This window comes from Gopherus evgoodei, chromosome 2 (assembly GCF_007399415.2).
Source record: "Gopherus evgoodei ecotype Sinaloan lineage chromosome 2, rGopEvg1_v1.p, whole genome shotgun sequence".
Classification (NCBI taxonomy): domain Eukaryota; kingdom Metazoa; phylum Chordata; order Testudines; family Testudinidae; genus Gopherus; species Gopherus evgoodei.
Window position 1 is genome coordinate 72,584,257 of NC_044323.1, and position 16,986 is coordinate 72,601,242.

A 16,986-nucleotide genomic window follows, 5' to 3' on the forward strand; every position below is an offset into this window, starting at 1 on the left:
CAAACCCCACCCCCAAAGCCAGCCGGGCGCTGGCATGTGGCAGGCGGGGGGCAAGCAGCGCGTGCCGCCCGCAGCCTCTGAGGAAGGCTCCTCTCCATCGCCGCCGCCGGGTCCGGGCTCTGCAGCAGCGCTCGCTCCCTCCCTCGCTTGCAGGCGGCGGCAGCTCCCCGCCCTCCAAGATGCCAGCGCGGCTGCTGCTGCCCGCATTGCCACGCTCGTCGGCCGGCTGAGGGGGCTGCGCCCCGGGGGCAGCCCGTGCGCGGCCCTTGCATCCCGGCTCCCCGCCGCCCCGATGGAGCCGCGGCTGGGCAGGCACCGGACGCGCCAGGCGAGGTAAGGCGCCGCCGCCGCCGCCTGTTGCATTGCCCCGCCTGGCTGCCTGCCTGCTCCCGAGCGTCCTTTGCCCTGTCCCGGGCACGCAGCGCGCGCTGGGGGGCGCTCGCAATGCAACTCCGGGAACTTTTGCAGGCAGGCTCGGCTCGCTGCGCCCGCTGGCCCCGGGGCGCCGCTTCCCCCCGCTGCTGCTTTCAGTTTATTTCTTAATTGAAGGTGGCCGAGTCCTGCCCCAACTCCGGGAGGCGGGCGAGCTGCTGGGGAAGGCTGGATGCTCAGGGCTGGGCGGGGCAGGGGGACGATGCAAGGAAATGGAGCTGGCCTCGCCAAGGGCTAGCAGGGCTTAACCGGTCCCCACCAGTAGCAGCCAGGCGAGCCCGGGGGAGGCTGCACCCTCTGTGCCTGGGCTGCTCCCGTGTGAGCCGGGGAGGATGCTGGGGGCTGCGTCGGGGGAAGGGGGCAATAGCAGGGAATAGGGCTCTGTGACCTGCAGGCTTGGGCGGGGGAGGGGGGCTGGGTCGCTAAGCGGGGAGTGGGGGTGCGCGAAGAGCAACTCCGGGAGTTGGGCTGGAGGGGAGAAGAGCGAAGCCCGGAGCTGTGGGAGTGGGTGGGCTGCTGCCCTCTCCCCCCAGCTCTAGCAGCGGCCGGGGGGGAAGGGAAGGGGGCAGGAGAGCGTGTCCTGGGAGGGGTGATGAGGGCACATCCCCCCACCTGGAGTGAAAGGCTCGGGGGAGAGGAGCAGGTGGAGTCAGACACCCACTGGCCGACTAGTGCAGCTTGCAGCTCTGCGGGCCATCTAACTAGCCATCCGCGCGTTTGCAGCGGGAACCCCGGCCAGCCCTGCTGCTTCCCAGAGCTAGCTGGGACTGCGGTTAGAATCTCCCCGGAAGGGCCCAAAGGCGGTAGGTGGGCTGAAAGGGTGGGGTGGGGCTGAAGAAAAGAGCAGAGGCTGCAGGAACTAGGGGTACCCCCCATCACCGGTCTTGGAGCAAGAAGAGATTATCCGCCCCCCCTGAACATTTTCAAGGCGTGTCTTGTTACATTTTTTGCAAGCTGGTGGCACGCACGGGTTGCAGAGTGTCAAGCTGATCAGCATTCAAGTGGCGATGAGTGAGCAAAGTGAAGTGAGAGGGGCGCGTGCAACTGGCAGTGGAAGCTGAGGATGGTGCATGGGGAGAGAGAGAGAGATGAGAAGAAGCTGTTTGTGTTGCCTTGGGATTTTTCCACGTTGAAACCTACCAGGACCAGGTGCTACGAAGCATGAAGCAGGCGGTGATGGTTGTGATGATGAGGAAAGGCTGTTTCTAAATGATCGGGCTGCAGTTCTCTCAGAATACAAGCAACAAATGGCAGCGGGCTGTGGCCGGGCTGCAGCAGCAGCAGCTGCAACTCCCAGGTGAGCTGCAAAGGCTCCAGGCTGCAAGCTGCAGCTTTCCATGGGTGCGCCTCGCATTCTGCTCCTGATTCACCCTCAGCCCCGTACCCCCTAAGGCACTTGAGCTGGGAGCCCTTTTCCTAACATATGGGGTTAGTCTGTGTCTAGTTGTGAGTGACCAAGGGATTTGTGGGTGCTGCTGATTTTGCTCTTTGCATATTGCACTGTACCCCCTTGTACAGGAAAGCCAAGGAAGAGAGTGGAGTTAGTGCTAATGTGTACCCCATCTCTGTGATGCAGTAAAATAATAGGGTAGGGCAGTACCCTGAGCAGGACACTGTCATGACCTTAAAGCTTAATGTTTAGATAGAAATTTCATGGTTATTTGTATTAAGCAGGTATAGAGATGGTCAGTATGTGGAAAATTGTGGGAGTATGTTTAAAATTTGATAACATCATTCTGTATGTTGTTACTTTAATGACAGTGTCCATATCCAAAAACTGTTTCTTTAAAATTTGGAACTCAATACTAAGTCAAATGCAATGGTATTTTTCTTTCCTTTTTTTTTTGGCATCTTGCCATAAAAAATAAAACATTTTTAGAATTATTATTTCTTTAAAATACCCAGGCAGTTTGGACTGCAAGTTAACAGTCAGTATTTGCCAAATAGTCCCTTTTGCTAGACAGAAGATATGGCGTGATTACAAAATAAAAATAACCGCATACAAAAATACATCAATTTACCAAATATTTGCACAACTGAATTGAAATTGGTCAAATAGCATATGAGGCTGGTATCCAGGAATTAAGCATACAGCAATTCATAGATCTGTAAAAATGACAACTGGGTTATTGCTTTTAAAAAGATGTTGTTTTTTAAAGTAATAGTCTTGGGAAAGTGCTCCAAATACTTGCACCAAAAGAGAAAACAATACCTCTGAGTATAAAACTTTGGATGGGACAAAACTCATCTCAATACCGAAAAATTATTGGCTACAATAATGCCTTGGTGCTAACCCATTTAATGATTTATAAATTCAGATTGCAAGATGCCTGTTATGCCTTGTTGGGAGTGGTTCTTTTACAGAGTACAAGAGTGTTCACATAGCTTATATTTTGCTATCTTAAATAATGTCACCCAGGAAAGAAACATGCAAATGAGTTTATAGTTTGATTTGGAGACAGAGGCTAGAGCATAAACTATGATATAAACTAACTCACAAAAACGTTCATTCTCAAAGTGACTTGATTTCTTAATTTTCTTTTGTAGGATCTAATTTAGAAGTAATCTTTTTCAGAGTATCAGTAATATTGAAGGAATTATTAGAACAACTCTGTAATCCTTATTCACACAGGTAGTCCTGGGTATCAGTGGGATTACTCACATGAGTAAGGGTTACTCACTTGACTAAGGATTGGGCCTATTGTCAACTAGTTATGATGTGGTGTTAAATAGGGACCTGATTTTGTTGAAACTATTGAGAAGTCTCTCATTTGACTTTAAGTAGAAGGAGAAGTGAGGCTGAGTCCTTACCTTCTCTTCTTTGTCCATATATTGCTGATGGAGAATTGAGACCCAGTCCTGCTCCCAGTGTAGTCAGATGCAAAACTTTTATTGACTTTAATGTGAGCACGATGTGATCCTTAGGGTGCTAATTTCCATTGATTTTTAGTGGCATTGAGGCTTGCAGGAGGTGTTCAGTGCCTGATAAGATTGAGCTTTTGTTTACTAGCAGAAATATCCTATCTGTAGCTTTCTTGACAGTGAGAAATATTTACTCTTAAGCCACATGATTTGCCTCAAGTGGGAGACTAATGGAAAAACAAGACATTTCATTAGCAAGAAATAAGAATGTATTCATAGGGAGGGCCCAGTCCTAAACCACAGAAGTCAATGGGAGCTTTGTCATTGATATTAATGGGAGCAAGATCAATGCTTGTATGTATTTACTTTGGTTTTGTTATACATATATTGCGTTGGTTGTGTACTGTAAAAACGAAAAAAGGACATAGCTCTAGACTTTGAGCTATTCCAACTGTACTTTTCTGCTCCCACTGAAGTCATAATAGATTGCCAGTGACTTCAGGGCAATCAGGAGCAAGCTCACATAGCTTGTCAATTGTAGAATTGAAATCTAGAAATCTAGACATTAAAGATGACTGTGGTGAGTGTCAACATTGGTGTTTGAACCAAGAGAAATGTAATATAAAATGGTCTTACTGGATTTAATAATCAAGGCACCAAATTCTGCTTGTGTTACTTACGTAGTGGGTCCCATTGACTTAAGGGGGTCACTTGTGTAAACAAAGCATGCATGATTTAGCTCACTATAGGTAAATTTGGAAAGATTCTAAACCTAACTGAGAATGAAAGGAAGATGCAAAACATTTGTAAACATTAGTTATCACTAACTGCCTAATGTAGTGAGAGGAACAACTGTTGGTGGTACCTTTTTGGAATCAGTTAAAGGTATGTACATGATTTTAAATATGATTTATCTATTTATTATGGGCTGATCTGTAGCCAATTGAAGTCAGCTTAATTGACTTCAGTGGACTTTAGATCAGTTCCCATTTGAGAGAAACTTCATTTGTGTTCCACTGTTTATATACATGTATACTTTATACATTTCGTTTTTCCCAGTATAATCAGTTAGTAAATGTAAAGCAAATGTCTTGCTGTGCAATTCATATTTGTCTGTAGCTATAAAATTCCTAAAATAAATGTCAAAAGGAAGAAAGAAATCTGATTTTTAAAATGATAGTATGATTCTCAAACACCATGATTAAACATTTTGCTTTGAACCAAGAATGAATTAGCAGAGTTCATGGAGTTTGTAGTCACTTATTCTGGCCTTCTTGAACAGTTTTACCAAACAAGCTCTGATATTTAAAAAAAAAGTTACTTGTGGAACATACAGCTTTGGTAGGACATTTGTGCTCTTGTGTGAACCAAAAGTCAGCATGTCCACAGATACTACATGCAAGAAATTAAGAAACCTGCTAACTATTTTAATAAACTTTTTTTTAAAAATTATGGCTAACTTTGTAAATACATACATGAATGTTTGTATAGTAGTATTTAAACATAATACATCATAGGTAGAACACTATTGAATTTGGAGGTCTTTTTTTCTGGTGATTCTGTGTCTCTATTTTGTTGGCTTTAGTCCAGTTCATTTGATAAAGTAAATTATTTCTTCTTTCTCCATTTTTGTGGCCACTTTGTGAAGGTTGTTCTGGATGTGCAGCACATACATGAACTCATCCAAAACAAAACATACGTTCAATCAGATGCAGTATCCCTTTTCCCTTAATGCTTTTTCATCTCTTCATTTACACAAGTAGTAATTGCCAAACCCAGCATAGGGGAGGCTCTCCTTATTTAACAATGATTAAGACACATGCTGTTGATTCATTAGGATTTGTGAATGTAATAGTTGTCTGTAAGTATAGTTGGTGATTTGCGTTGTAGACTTCTGTACAGTATCGATTGACTTGGACCACAAGCATATTTTATGTAGGGACTTAGGTTGAACTTGAAAGGTATTATGCACAGCATTTGCTGCTAGTTCACATACATTATTCCAGTCTCTACCAGCTTTTTTCTTGTGCTCTCTTTTGAGTATTTACATCACATAGAGATTATAGCTTGGTTTATTTTCACACTGATTTCAAAAGTGGACGTGGGAAAACTCTTTCACCATAAGGGTGGGCACAACTCCAAAGTTCTGTATTCTGTTGCCAAGGGAAAGACTGTAGCCAAAGTAAAATGCCTGTTCTGTCTCTGGATGGTATCCTCTTGTTAGGATGAAAGAAGGAAAGATAAGAGAGACTGGGAGAGGAATGGGGAAGGGACGTGGCAATAGAAGACGAAGAAAAGTGGAAAGTGAGAGATCACAGGAGTTGTCTAGTTTGGGAAAAGAGATTATGACCTTATTACGCTATTATCTAATCCTTAGAGAAGAACGATGGTCCAGTACAAGCCATACAAGGGTACAAGCCGTGAGTTCTGGCTTCAGTTTCCTGCCCTACCACAGATTTCTTTTGTGACCTTGGGCCTTGGGCAAGTTAGTTATCTTTGTATGCCTCAGATCACTGTCTGAAATAGTACTTCTCTACCTCATAGTGGTGTTGTGAGGCTAAAATACGTTAAAGATTGCAATGTGCTTGAGTGCTATTGTAATGGGGGCCATGTAAGTTCCAGAGATATAGATATAGCATGTCCTTTTCCTTAGTATAGGTTTGTGTTAACAGTTTTTACCTCAGTTATCTGGCCAGGTCCACTTTAGGCTCCCATTTCAACTAGCTAACACGTGGCCAGGGCAAGTTGTATTTTAAACATGAATTTTTAAAAAAATGTGTTAACTAACATTAAACAAACAAAATACACCATTTATTTTAGTCTAGACAAGGCCTTAGGGGAAACGTAGAGTCCACCTCAGCCAGCTAAGTTGATGTGAAAGGTATAGATACAAGGGATAAGGTCGTGGCTGGGTCAGGGAGAAGTGGAGCAGGAAGGAGACAGAGAAAACAGAGGAAAGTGAGAGACAACATGAAAATGGGATGCTACTTGGCCTGAAAACAGCCAATAAAACACAAAGTATTAATTAAGGAAAGATAAACGAAGAATCAGAATGAAAGAGACCCAACAGCAAGAGGCCAGAGAATATAAAAAAGTTGAAAAAGAAAAAAGTAGTAGAAAGAAAGTGTGTGGAAAAAGATGGCTGGAGAGAAAAAAAGAAAAGTAAGAAAAGATTTATAGAAGTTTTAATCTGGAGAATGTTGCCTTATTTACTCACATTGCAGTACTTCCATAGTAACAGATGGCCCACATTTCAGTCGTGTTGTGGAAGGCTGACAGACTGTTCTGCTGTCAGGGGTCGAGTCACATTTCTGCTTATAGTTACTGTTGGTCACATAAGTCAGTTAGTGGGATATGTATTTTTTAAAGTGACATGCCCTAGTAGCCGGCCATCTTAAAGAAATATTTTTGTGGATATTGTTAAAATGATCTTCATCAGCACTTACAATGAATATAATGTAAAACAGTTTACAGTATTATGTCAAGGTTGCAGTGAAGTTGCATTCAAGTAGTTCCATTGTCTTCCGTGGAAATACTTTAATCAAAAAGGATTTGGTTCAATTTGGGTAAATTTTTGAAAGTGACTGAAAATGGTTTTGTGTGTAAAGAAAGTGGGAGTTGAGAGCACTCTGCTTCACAGCTGTGCTTGTGGGATTGAGCCATTAATGTGTTTTTATTGGGGGCTAATGGGACACATGAAAGAGTCTTAATTTTTTAAACTGGAGAGTACATATATGCAGATTGCTTGGGCATATTGCAGTCTTTCCCCCTCAAAATTATTTTAATTAAGTTTTATGCATAAATTGAAAAGAATTGCTTAAAGCCCAAGTATGACATTTAGCAAAGAGTAAAGATATTTGACATTTGAATGAATTTATATGGTTGAGCTTGATAGGGGACATTATGTTAAAAAGAAACAGAATCATCATTGCTTTTATGAATTATCCTATACTTGGATTCTTCAGGAAGGTTACAGACTAGTTATTGTATATTGGAAAGAGAACTCTAACATAAGATTTTTTTAATCATTTAGGTTACTATGAAACTAAAAATCATATATTAGTATATATTACATTAGATGAATAAAAGATAAAATTGAAATGCAGTTTACTGGTCATTGTTTTTTTTTATTATTTCCTTTTTTATTTCTCTGTTGGGACAATGAAAATCAGGACAGTCAGTTTCACTTTTGTTTATAATCACTTTCAGATTCTTAATACTGTAATATTTGGGTATCAAATACTCCAAAGTGGTGTACATTTAAAAACTAAATTTTAATGGAATTTTTAAAAACAAATTGTGAAAACGTTTCTGTTGGCCCATTAATTTTAATAGGATTACTCATAGTAGTAAAATTAAGCATGTGCATAAATGTCTGCAGAATTGGAGACCTAGAGTCTGCTCTACACCTTACTTCCTGTGTGAATTCACTTAACTCTTGTGCACCTCAGTTTCCCCATTTAAAATGAGAATATTGGTAACACCTTTCTTTTAAAAGCATCTCAAGATATATAGCTGAAGATCGTTGTTGATATTATTGTTATTATTATTACTGTTCATTAATAAACACCTCTTTTGTGATAGGAGCTATATATTCTTTCTGATGTAGAATGCATTCTAGATATTAATTTAAAATGCAAAAATGATAGTCATGTGAAAGAACCAAGACAACTTTTAGCAGCCGACTGATTTCAGTTTGTCTGTTTTTGTACTTTTCAGTTTGGAGCCTTTGGTTGCTCGTTTGTTACAATAATAGTAATCTGTGGAATGACAGGGAGACTTTTCAGTCTGTCAGTGGTTTAGCATTTCATTTCCATGTACCCATTTTCCGGGATACTCCACAGTTTCCCTGTCTTTGCCATCACACTATCAAGAGGTAACACACATTTGATGTAATCATTGATGCTGGGTTTGCTTGATTTAAAAAACAAAAACAAAGCCTTAGTCAATATTAGTAACTTGGGTTGACTACTGTGATAGAAATCTCTCTTTACCATGAACGGTAGGTGGTTACTTGGCGAAGAAATTTGATGGCTATGATCAGGTGGGCTTTAGTAGTGGTATTGTTATATCAACTTTGCTATTCTCAGATACAAACCTTATTATTATATTGTAGTTCTCTCTTTACGAGCCCAGTCATACAAATATCATTCAACAAGGAGCTTGCTACTGTAAGTAGCTCCATTAAAGTCGGAGAGATTGGCCCCTGTATTTCCATTTTATTTAGTATTCTTTAAATTTGGTGGTTTTTTTTAGTATGGCAAACACTTCAGTAAATGTGTCTAAACTGGTTTTGAAAATAATTGGCTTGATTTGAATAAGTCAGGAGAAAATACAATAATTTAGTAAAGACCTATAAAAAGGTGTTTTGGAAGAAAGAATTTACCTGGAATAAGGAAATTAATAGTGAGCATATCCAGTATTACATTCAGATTTTTTTAAAATGAAGTGTAAAATAAATGTACTTACTTGGCTTTTTTCCCCCTTTTAGATGCCAGGTTGGCAACACACTTTAAAAGAAAACCTGAAACCTTTCTTTATTTTTCAGTCTTCACTTTGTGAAAATTGGAGAATACTGTATAATATGCTCCTTATTGTACTATAAAGATATGGGAAATAGTGTGGTGACTAAAAAACATTGTCACCTTAGATTGAAAGATCGATACCCTAACTGTACACAAGTAGCATAGGTGTTGCATTGCTGTGCTGGAGATTCCAGTGGCTTAGTGGATGTCAGGATGTGGATCCTAGTTCTGGAATGTGTGCCCAAGATTCCAGTGTGTTCGTGGTGGCTGCAGTATGCCTTGATGTTGGTACTGTGACGTAGTTGGATATGTGTGTATCAGCTTACGAAACTCCGTTTGGTTTTAGAGTGCTGTTTTGTTTCCGGAGCTCCGCTATGTATTGTAACCTTCATGTTGGAGTGTGACCCTTATGTTGTATTGCAGCCTCCCTTGTGGGTTAATGCATTCATTTTGTAGTAGGGTATTGGTAGCCTTTTCTCTGGGTATGTGTTAGAAGCTGTGACAGAGCAATTTAGGGCCATCAGCTGTGATTGTCTGTTAACTAGTAGCCCATCCACAAGAACAGTGAACTGTGTACAGAAACCTGGCTGTGGGAAAGGGGCAGGTGTTCTTCAGCCTGGTTATGCAGCCTAAAGGATCAAAGACTATGTTTAAAGGAAAAACAAGGAGGAGTCCTTGTGGCACCTTAAAAACTAACATATTTATTTGGGCATAAGCTTTCGTGGGCTATAATTCACTTCATCAGATGCATGGAGTGAAAAATACAGTAGGCAGGTATAAATATAGAGCACGTCAAAAGATGCCTTATCAAATGAGGGGGTCAGTGCTAATGAGGCCAATTCCATCAGGGTGGATGTGGCCCATTCCCAACAGTTGAAAAGAAGGAGTGAATATCAACAGAGAGAAATTACTTTTTGTAAGGGGAATGCTTTCTTTGAAAGGGAGCCAGATCACCACCCCATGCAAAAAGGCCAAGCTAAGGAGAGAGAAGGCAGAATGGCTGCCTAGCGGATGGGTGCTGGCCACACCCACAACTCAAAGGAGGGTGAGATCTGACGTGTGGGGTATGTGTTGTCTTCCCAAAGGTCTATAACTCTCTTGTGCTATTTAAAAGAAAAGTGCCTGTGGTTAAGAAATTCCTTTAAGCTTTCCTTGCCTTCCATGCTGTCCCTGAAGGGGTTAATCAAGAAACTCATAATGCAACAAGATAGAACTCTAACAGAACATATATAATAAGCAACTGGGGGCTCAGGAGGGTTAAGGAGCTGAGAAGTTCTGCATGCCAAAGAAGGGGCATAGACACAGGTCTGCACTTGGGACTGTGCCTGAGAGACCCAGAGTGAGGAAGAGTGATGCTCTCACCATACCACATAGGGAATCCAGCAGTTCGGTCCGATCAACTGAGTGGCATCCTTCCAGAGAGGGGGACTGAGCTAGGTTGTGAGAAACATGTTGATTAGTTTTCAGCCCAACATGCCGGCAACATTTCATAATTAAAATTAAGTTTATTACACAATTAAGATATCATTTGAATTTTCAGCCTCAATGTTGTCATTGTGGATTAAAGTTCTTTCCAATGACCATAGTTGCTATGAATATGAAGTTTGATGAAAGTTTTGATGCAAGATTTCTGAAGGCTTTGGAGAAGTCCCTGGAAGCATGGTAAGAAAAAAAATATTGATCTTTTCCCCACATAGCTATACAGCTTTTGAACTTCCTCTACTCTTCCATCTGAAGCTCTGTTAGGTGCCTTTGGCGGGTCAGAAGACGTTGCTGAAATGTCCACCAGTACCTCATGGAAACTCTGCCCGTTTTCCGACACAGGAATGAAAGTGCAAGCAAGAGAACTTGAAAAGGGGCTTCCTCCATGTGGCTCAACAGGATGTGTTGACAGGCTGTTCAAAATTGCTATAATGTGCCGGGTGGTTGGTAAAGTTTTCCCACAGTGCATGCAGGTCAAAGGGCTAGAGCAGCCATGTTTTGGGAGGGAGCTAGGAAGTCTTGAATATGGTGGTTTGACTCGGGTCTTAGTGCTGCAGTGTGGCATCCAGAGCCTCAGGTTCTAGCCTGGGTTAAAAAATTCTCAATGTCGAGTTAAGAATCAGCATTGAGGCTCGAGCCCTGGGTTCTATAATGCAGATCGGCTGACCTGAGAGGTAGCGCAAGCATCAGTAGTAATATAGCCATGGTAGCAGTGACCGCAGCAAGACTTAGCAATGCTGAGGACCTACCTACTGGTTTCAGGGGGTTTGTACTTGGCATCAAGGGTGAAGAATTGGAGCTGTATTTGTGCAGCTTATGAATTCTGATTGATATTGTGAAATTGTAATATGAAAATCTGCAGTGTCATGAGTACAAAGAACAGGAGTACTTGTGGCACCTTAGAGACTAACACATTTATTTGAGCATAAGCTTTCCTGGGCTACAGCCCACTTCATTGGATGCATAGAATGGAACATATAGTAAGAAGATATTTATACATTCAGAGAACATGAAAAGGTGGAAGTACCCATACCAACTGTAAGAGGGTAATTATTTAAGAGAAGCTATTATGAGCAGGGGAGAAAAACTTTTGAAGTGATAATCAAGATGGCCCATTTTGGACAGTTGACACGAAGGAGTGAGGATACTTTAATGTGGGGAAATAGATTCAATTAGTGTAATGACCGAGCCATTCCCAGTCTCTGTTCAAACCTGAGTTAATGGTATCTAGTTTGCATATTAATTCAAGTTCAGCACCTTCTCCTTGGAGTCTGTTTTTGAAGCTTTTCTGTTGCAAAATTGCCACCTTCAGGTCTGTTACTGAGTGATTAGAGAGGTTGAAGTGTTCTCCTACTGGTTTTTTGAATGTTATGATTCCTGATGTCAGATTTGTATCCATTTATTTTTTTGTGTAGAGATTGTCCGGTCTGGCCAATGTACATGGCAGGGGGGCATTGCTGGCACATGATGACATATATCACATTGCTAGATGTGCAGATGAACGAGTCCCTGGTGGCGTGGCTGATGTGATTAGGTCCAGTGATGGTGTCACTTGAATAGATATGAGGACGAAGTTGGCATCGGGCTTTGTTGCAAGGATAGGTTTCTGGGTTAGTGTTTTGTTGTGTGGTGTGTAGTTGCTGGTGAGTATTGGCTTCAGGTTAGAAGGCTGTCTGTAAGCAAGGACAGGTCTGTCTCCCAAGATCTGTGAGAGTGAGGGATCATCTTTCAGGACAGATTGTAAATCTTTGATGATGCGCTGGAGAGGTTTTAGTGTGGGGGTGAAGGTAATGGCTAGTAGCGTTCTGTTATTTTGTTTGTTGGGCCTGTCTTGTAGGAGGTGAGTTCTGGGTACTCATCTGGCTCTGTCAATCTGTTTTTTCACTTCAGCAGGTGGGTATTGTAGTTTTAAGAATGCTTGATAAAAATCTTGTAGGTGCTGTCTCTTATCTGAGGGATTGGAGCAAATGCGGTTGTATCTTAGAGCTTAGCTGTAGACCATGGATCGTGTGGTGTGTCCTGGATGGGAGCTGGAGGCATGTAGGTAAGTATAATGGTCGGTAGGTTTCCGGTATTGGGTGGTGTTTATGTGACCATCGCTTATTAGCACAGTAGTGTCTAGGAAATGGACCACTTGTGTGGACTGGTCCAGGCTGAGGTTGATGGTGGGACGGAAATTGTTGAAATCATGATGGAATTCCTCAAGGGCTTCTTTTCCATGGGTCCAGATGATGAAGATGTCATCAATGTAGCGTGAGTAAAGTAAGGGCGTTAGGGAACAAGAGCTAAGGAAGCGTTGTTCTAAGTCAGCCATAAAAATGTTGGCATACTGTGGGGCCATGTGGATACCCATAGCAGTGCCACTGACTTGAAGGTGTATATTGTCCCCAAATGTGAAATAGTTGTGGGTGAGGACAAAATCACAAAGTTCAGCCACCAGGTTTGCTATGACATTATCGGGGATGCTGTTCATGATGGCTTGTAGTCCATCTTTGTGTGGAATGTTGGTGTAGAGGGCTTCTACATCCATAGTGGCCAGGATGGTGTTTTGTTAAAGATCACTGATGGATTGTAGTTTCCTGAGGAAGTCAGTAGTGTCTCAAAGATAGCTGGGAGTGCTGGTAGCATAGGGCCTGAGAAGAGTGTCCACATAGTCAGACAATCCTGCTGTTAGGGTGCCAATGCCTGAGATGATGGGGTGTCCAGGATTTCCAGGTTTATGGATCCTAGGTAGCAAATAGAATACTCCTGGTCGGGGTTCTAGGCATGTATCTGTACAGATCTCTTCCTGTGCTTTTTCAGGGAGTTTCTGGAGCACATGGTGTGGTTTAATTTGGTAATCCTCAGTGAGATCAGAGGATAATGGCCAGTAGAATGTGGAGTTAGAGAGCTGCCTAGCAGCCTCTTGTTCATATTCCAGCTTATTCATGATGACGACAGCACCTCCTTTGTCAGCCTTTTCGATTATGATGTCAGAGTTGTTCTTGAGGGTGTTGATGGCGTTGTCTTCAGCACGGCTGAGGTTATGGGGCAAGTGATGCTGCTTTTCATGAGTGTGTGATGGTCTTTGCTTGTGGGAAGTTTTGCCTAATAGGCAGGACTTATGCCCTTTGATGTGTAGGGGAGCCTAGGCCCCCACACTCCACTGGGCTCCTGCCCACTGCCCTGTGAGGGTGACACATGGGCCTGACGCCCATTTGAGAGGGCCCCCAACCCAGGGAATTTGAGTGGGTGGTACTGTGATCTAGCACTCGGGATCGCAACACCACTCAAATTTGGCTGTGGATGAGTGGTGAGCAGGCTCGATTTCCAAGACACCCTCCCCTGTCCCATTGAGGCCTCTTTGGTCTCCATCAGTGTTCCCTCTAATTTTTTACCTCCATGTGTGGAATGAATTTTATTGTTTGGACCAATATAGAGTTGATGTGTGATGCATCACCTCCATATTGGTGCACATAACAAAATTCATGTGGTGAATGTAGGGCTGAGGCATTCGGGTTTGGGTTCTGGGGAGGGGCTGGGGATGAGGGGTTCAGGGCGTGAGGGGCGGGACAGAGGGTTGGAGTGCAGGAGAGTGCAGGCTCTGGTTGGGGGTGGGGCCAAGGATGAAGGGTTTGGGGTGCAGGCTGACACTGGGCTGCGGTGGGGAGTGAGAACTCCCCCCCCAGCCCTCTCTCGCCACAGCAGCTCAGGGAGATGCCTCTCCCCAGCCGCAGCAGCTTTGGTGGAACTGGGCTGGCCTGGAGGAGGGACTTCTCTCCCCGGCAGCTCCCCGGCAGCTCCGCTGGGCCTGGGCTGGGCCTAGGCTGTTATGGCAGGTCCATGCTAGTGTCAGTTGGGAGAGGCAGGTCCGTACTGGGGAACAGGCATCTCTCCCGCTGCAGTCCTGAGCGCCTGCTTGGGGCTTAATACACAGCTGTGCAACCACACAGCTTAGAAGGACTTAGGTCTCCATGATGGTTTGTTTGTTTTTTTTTAAAGAGTGGAGGGATTCAGTTTCAGATTGTCCCCCAGCACCCGCAAATCTCTGTGCACCCTAGATGGTTTCCCAAGGACTCACAAGCAAAGAGTGTGATAGAAAGTAAGGGGTATTGCTATTTCAGATGTTTGTTTTGTACAACCTATGCTTTACATGATTAAGTATAAGAAAGCATAAAGGTATTAATTTTGTGCAAAGAGGGCATGTTTGTGTTGACTTCTACACAACCGCTGCATGCCCCTGACACAGTTTAACTGTAATCAGACGTTTTACGTCTTTAATGTGGAAGAGGGGTGTTTTTATGTAACTGAGGTATTTCAGGGGTCAGTGCTGGTCCTGGAGGCCTGTGGCAGGTGGGTTGAGGAGCCCCATTTTGGAGAGAGGTAGCTGACTGAGAGGCAGTGCCTAGGAAATGTGTCAGAAAGGTCAAGAGAGGAACCTGCTGGCAGTCTACAGGCTTAACATACTCCAGAGGATACAAACCGCAGACACGTGGATTCCCCTCTCAGCAATCCCAGAGGATGACTTTTGAAGAGGAATATACTAGGTTATGTGACAATAGGTGGTTTGAAAGGGGTACTTAGTATAGATTGTATGTCTGTGTGACCCTTTTCATGTCATACATGGCACTATGTGATATAAAACAATGTTCAACCTTATATAGATAATATGTGCTTGTCTACATGGCAAGTTATTGGGCAGCAAGCCAGGGTATGAATCTGTTATGCATCAGCTTGCCATACAGTAACGTCCCATATGGCTAGGGTGGATTTGATTTAAATCAGATTGATTTTTGGTTGTTATAACCTTAATACATTAAGGTTTTAAGGTTATAACAATCAAATTCTTTTTGGTTGTTATAACCTTAATACATATTCTTCACAACTCATGGATAGATGTAGGTTTCATTTTTAGAAGGTACACACTATACGTTTTTAAGTGATTTATTTTGAAAAAAATTTCAGATTAGTTTTACAGATATATCAGAAAATGAATGATTGTTTGGTTATTTCATTTACCAAAGGTAATTGAAGCAGATATTTATGAAGTCATCGGGAGGTGACTCCAATTCAAATCTCCAATTCAACAGGTTAATCATTAATATTTGTCTTGCCATGCTGTATTAGGTGGAGAACATCACCAGACAGACATTTAAATTGTTTTCTTTAACTAAAACAACAACGTTACATATTCTGGATTTTTTTTCTTCTACAGAAAACATAATATTTTAACAAAATTAAGCATATGAATTTTTGAATTTAGTTAAATATTCAAGTTTTTTAAAATCAGATTTGTTTGTTAAAATCGTTTTTAACTAAAATAGTTTAAATGAAATATTTTTTAAAAAACAGCAAAAATTAAATCGACTGGCAGCCAGGTCAACATGAGAAACTTAAAATATTGGCTTCTGCAGCTAACTCAGTCGTCTTCACCTTCATTTTCCTGTTTGTTCACAATCTGGAAAAGAAAAACAAGCTTTCTGCTTTTTCAGGTCCCAAACTATTTCTCAGTTTGGAATGAATTAGTCCAAAGGAAGAAAATATTCTTTCTACACTGGCAGAAGAAGTTCCTGCTGTTAAAAGTGAGAGTATCACTTCAACAGTCTCTGAATCCAAGTGCTTAAGTGACTTCCACCAGTTCACCGGTGTTACTTTCTTTAAAACATCACCAGCAAACATATATGTCTTAAATGGTTCACCCTTAGCTCTGAAGTTTATTATAGTTGGCATTATGGAGGGATAATGCTGGATGTCCATGTCATAGCCAACTCCTCTTCTTCAGCAGTTAAGGTTTGACCCTGGGACCGAGTTTGGAGAATATTTGCAAGAAAATGAGCTGGAAATAGTGCTTGTCCCATTTGGTTTTTTAATGCTTGTAATTTAACTCTGTTGTTGCATATTTCTCTTTTTAAGCTCTCACTCACTTCCTTCTAAATTTCAACGTCATCAGCAATAAAACAGCTATTTCACTGCATTTTGTTCAAGGCTACAGAATTAGGCTTCAGGGTACTCAGCATGTGTTCAACATTTCTCTTAAGGCCAATGCTGAGAACTTTGGCTATGACAGTGCCATCCATTTTTTCACAGTTTTGTTCACAAACTGTCATCAGATTAGGCCAGTTCTTGATATAATGCTCAAAACAGTCCACTACTGAGTTCCATAGCACATCTTGTGGGAGAGTCAGCTTGGTCCCCCCCGCCCGCCTGGCCCCCAACACACACAGTTTTTTCGGAGTAGCTGCTGCAAAGTGGTTGCTATGGAAGTATTTTGCAAGTTCTAAAACATTAGCCTTTATTTATGGAACACTGAAATCTTTGGCTAGGAGGTGCATCAATTTAGCAGTTCAACCATGTGTTATTAGCTTGGGATTCTCTTCTCTCTCTTTTAAATAATTTCTTTACATCTTGGACACATTTGCAGCATTGTCTGTGACCAAGCTGCGTTCTAGACATTTAATTTTGTTATAGCTTTTACTGCTACTTCTTGTAAGTATTCTGCTGTTTGTACATTTCCTAAGGTAGCAATTGTTTCTGTAAGGAAGACATTCCCTTCTTCTGTTACACAAGCACATACAGCAGGATCATTGTGGACATTGCTCCACTGATCAAGACTGAGGTTAACAATTTTACCCTCTAGACCTTTTGCACACTGCTCAGTTTTTGTTTCATACACTTTATCCAGCAATTTGCCTGCGACATCTGCTCT

The 16,986-nt window shown here is 42.3% G+C and overlaps 1 protein-coding gene across 5 annotated transcripts in view; it reads left to right on the plus strand.

Annotated features, from left to right (window-relative positions):
- Positions 1-264: 264 nt before the first annotated feature.
- Positions 265-16,986, plus strand: part of LRRC3B (leucine rich repeat containing 3B) — a 64,585-nt gene continuing 47,863 nt past the window's right edge. Inside the window, exons 1-2 of one of the 5 annotated variants that reach the window (XM_030550985.1) lie at positions 304-333; positions 1,387-1,729. The gene's annotated coding sequence lies outside the window, so the exon portion shown is untranslated. Of the gene's footprint in view, positions 334-473; positions 550-680; positions 751-1,040; positions 1,730-16,986 lie in introns of those variants that run through there. The other 4 variants (XM_030550984.1, XM_030550983.1, XM_030550988.1 and 1 more) reach the window with 4 other exon arrangements.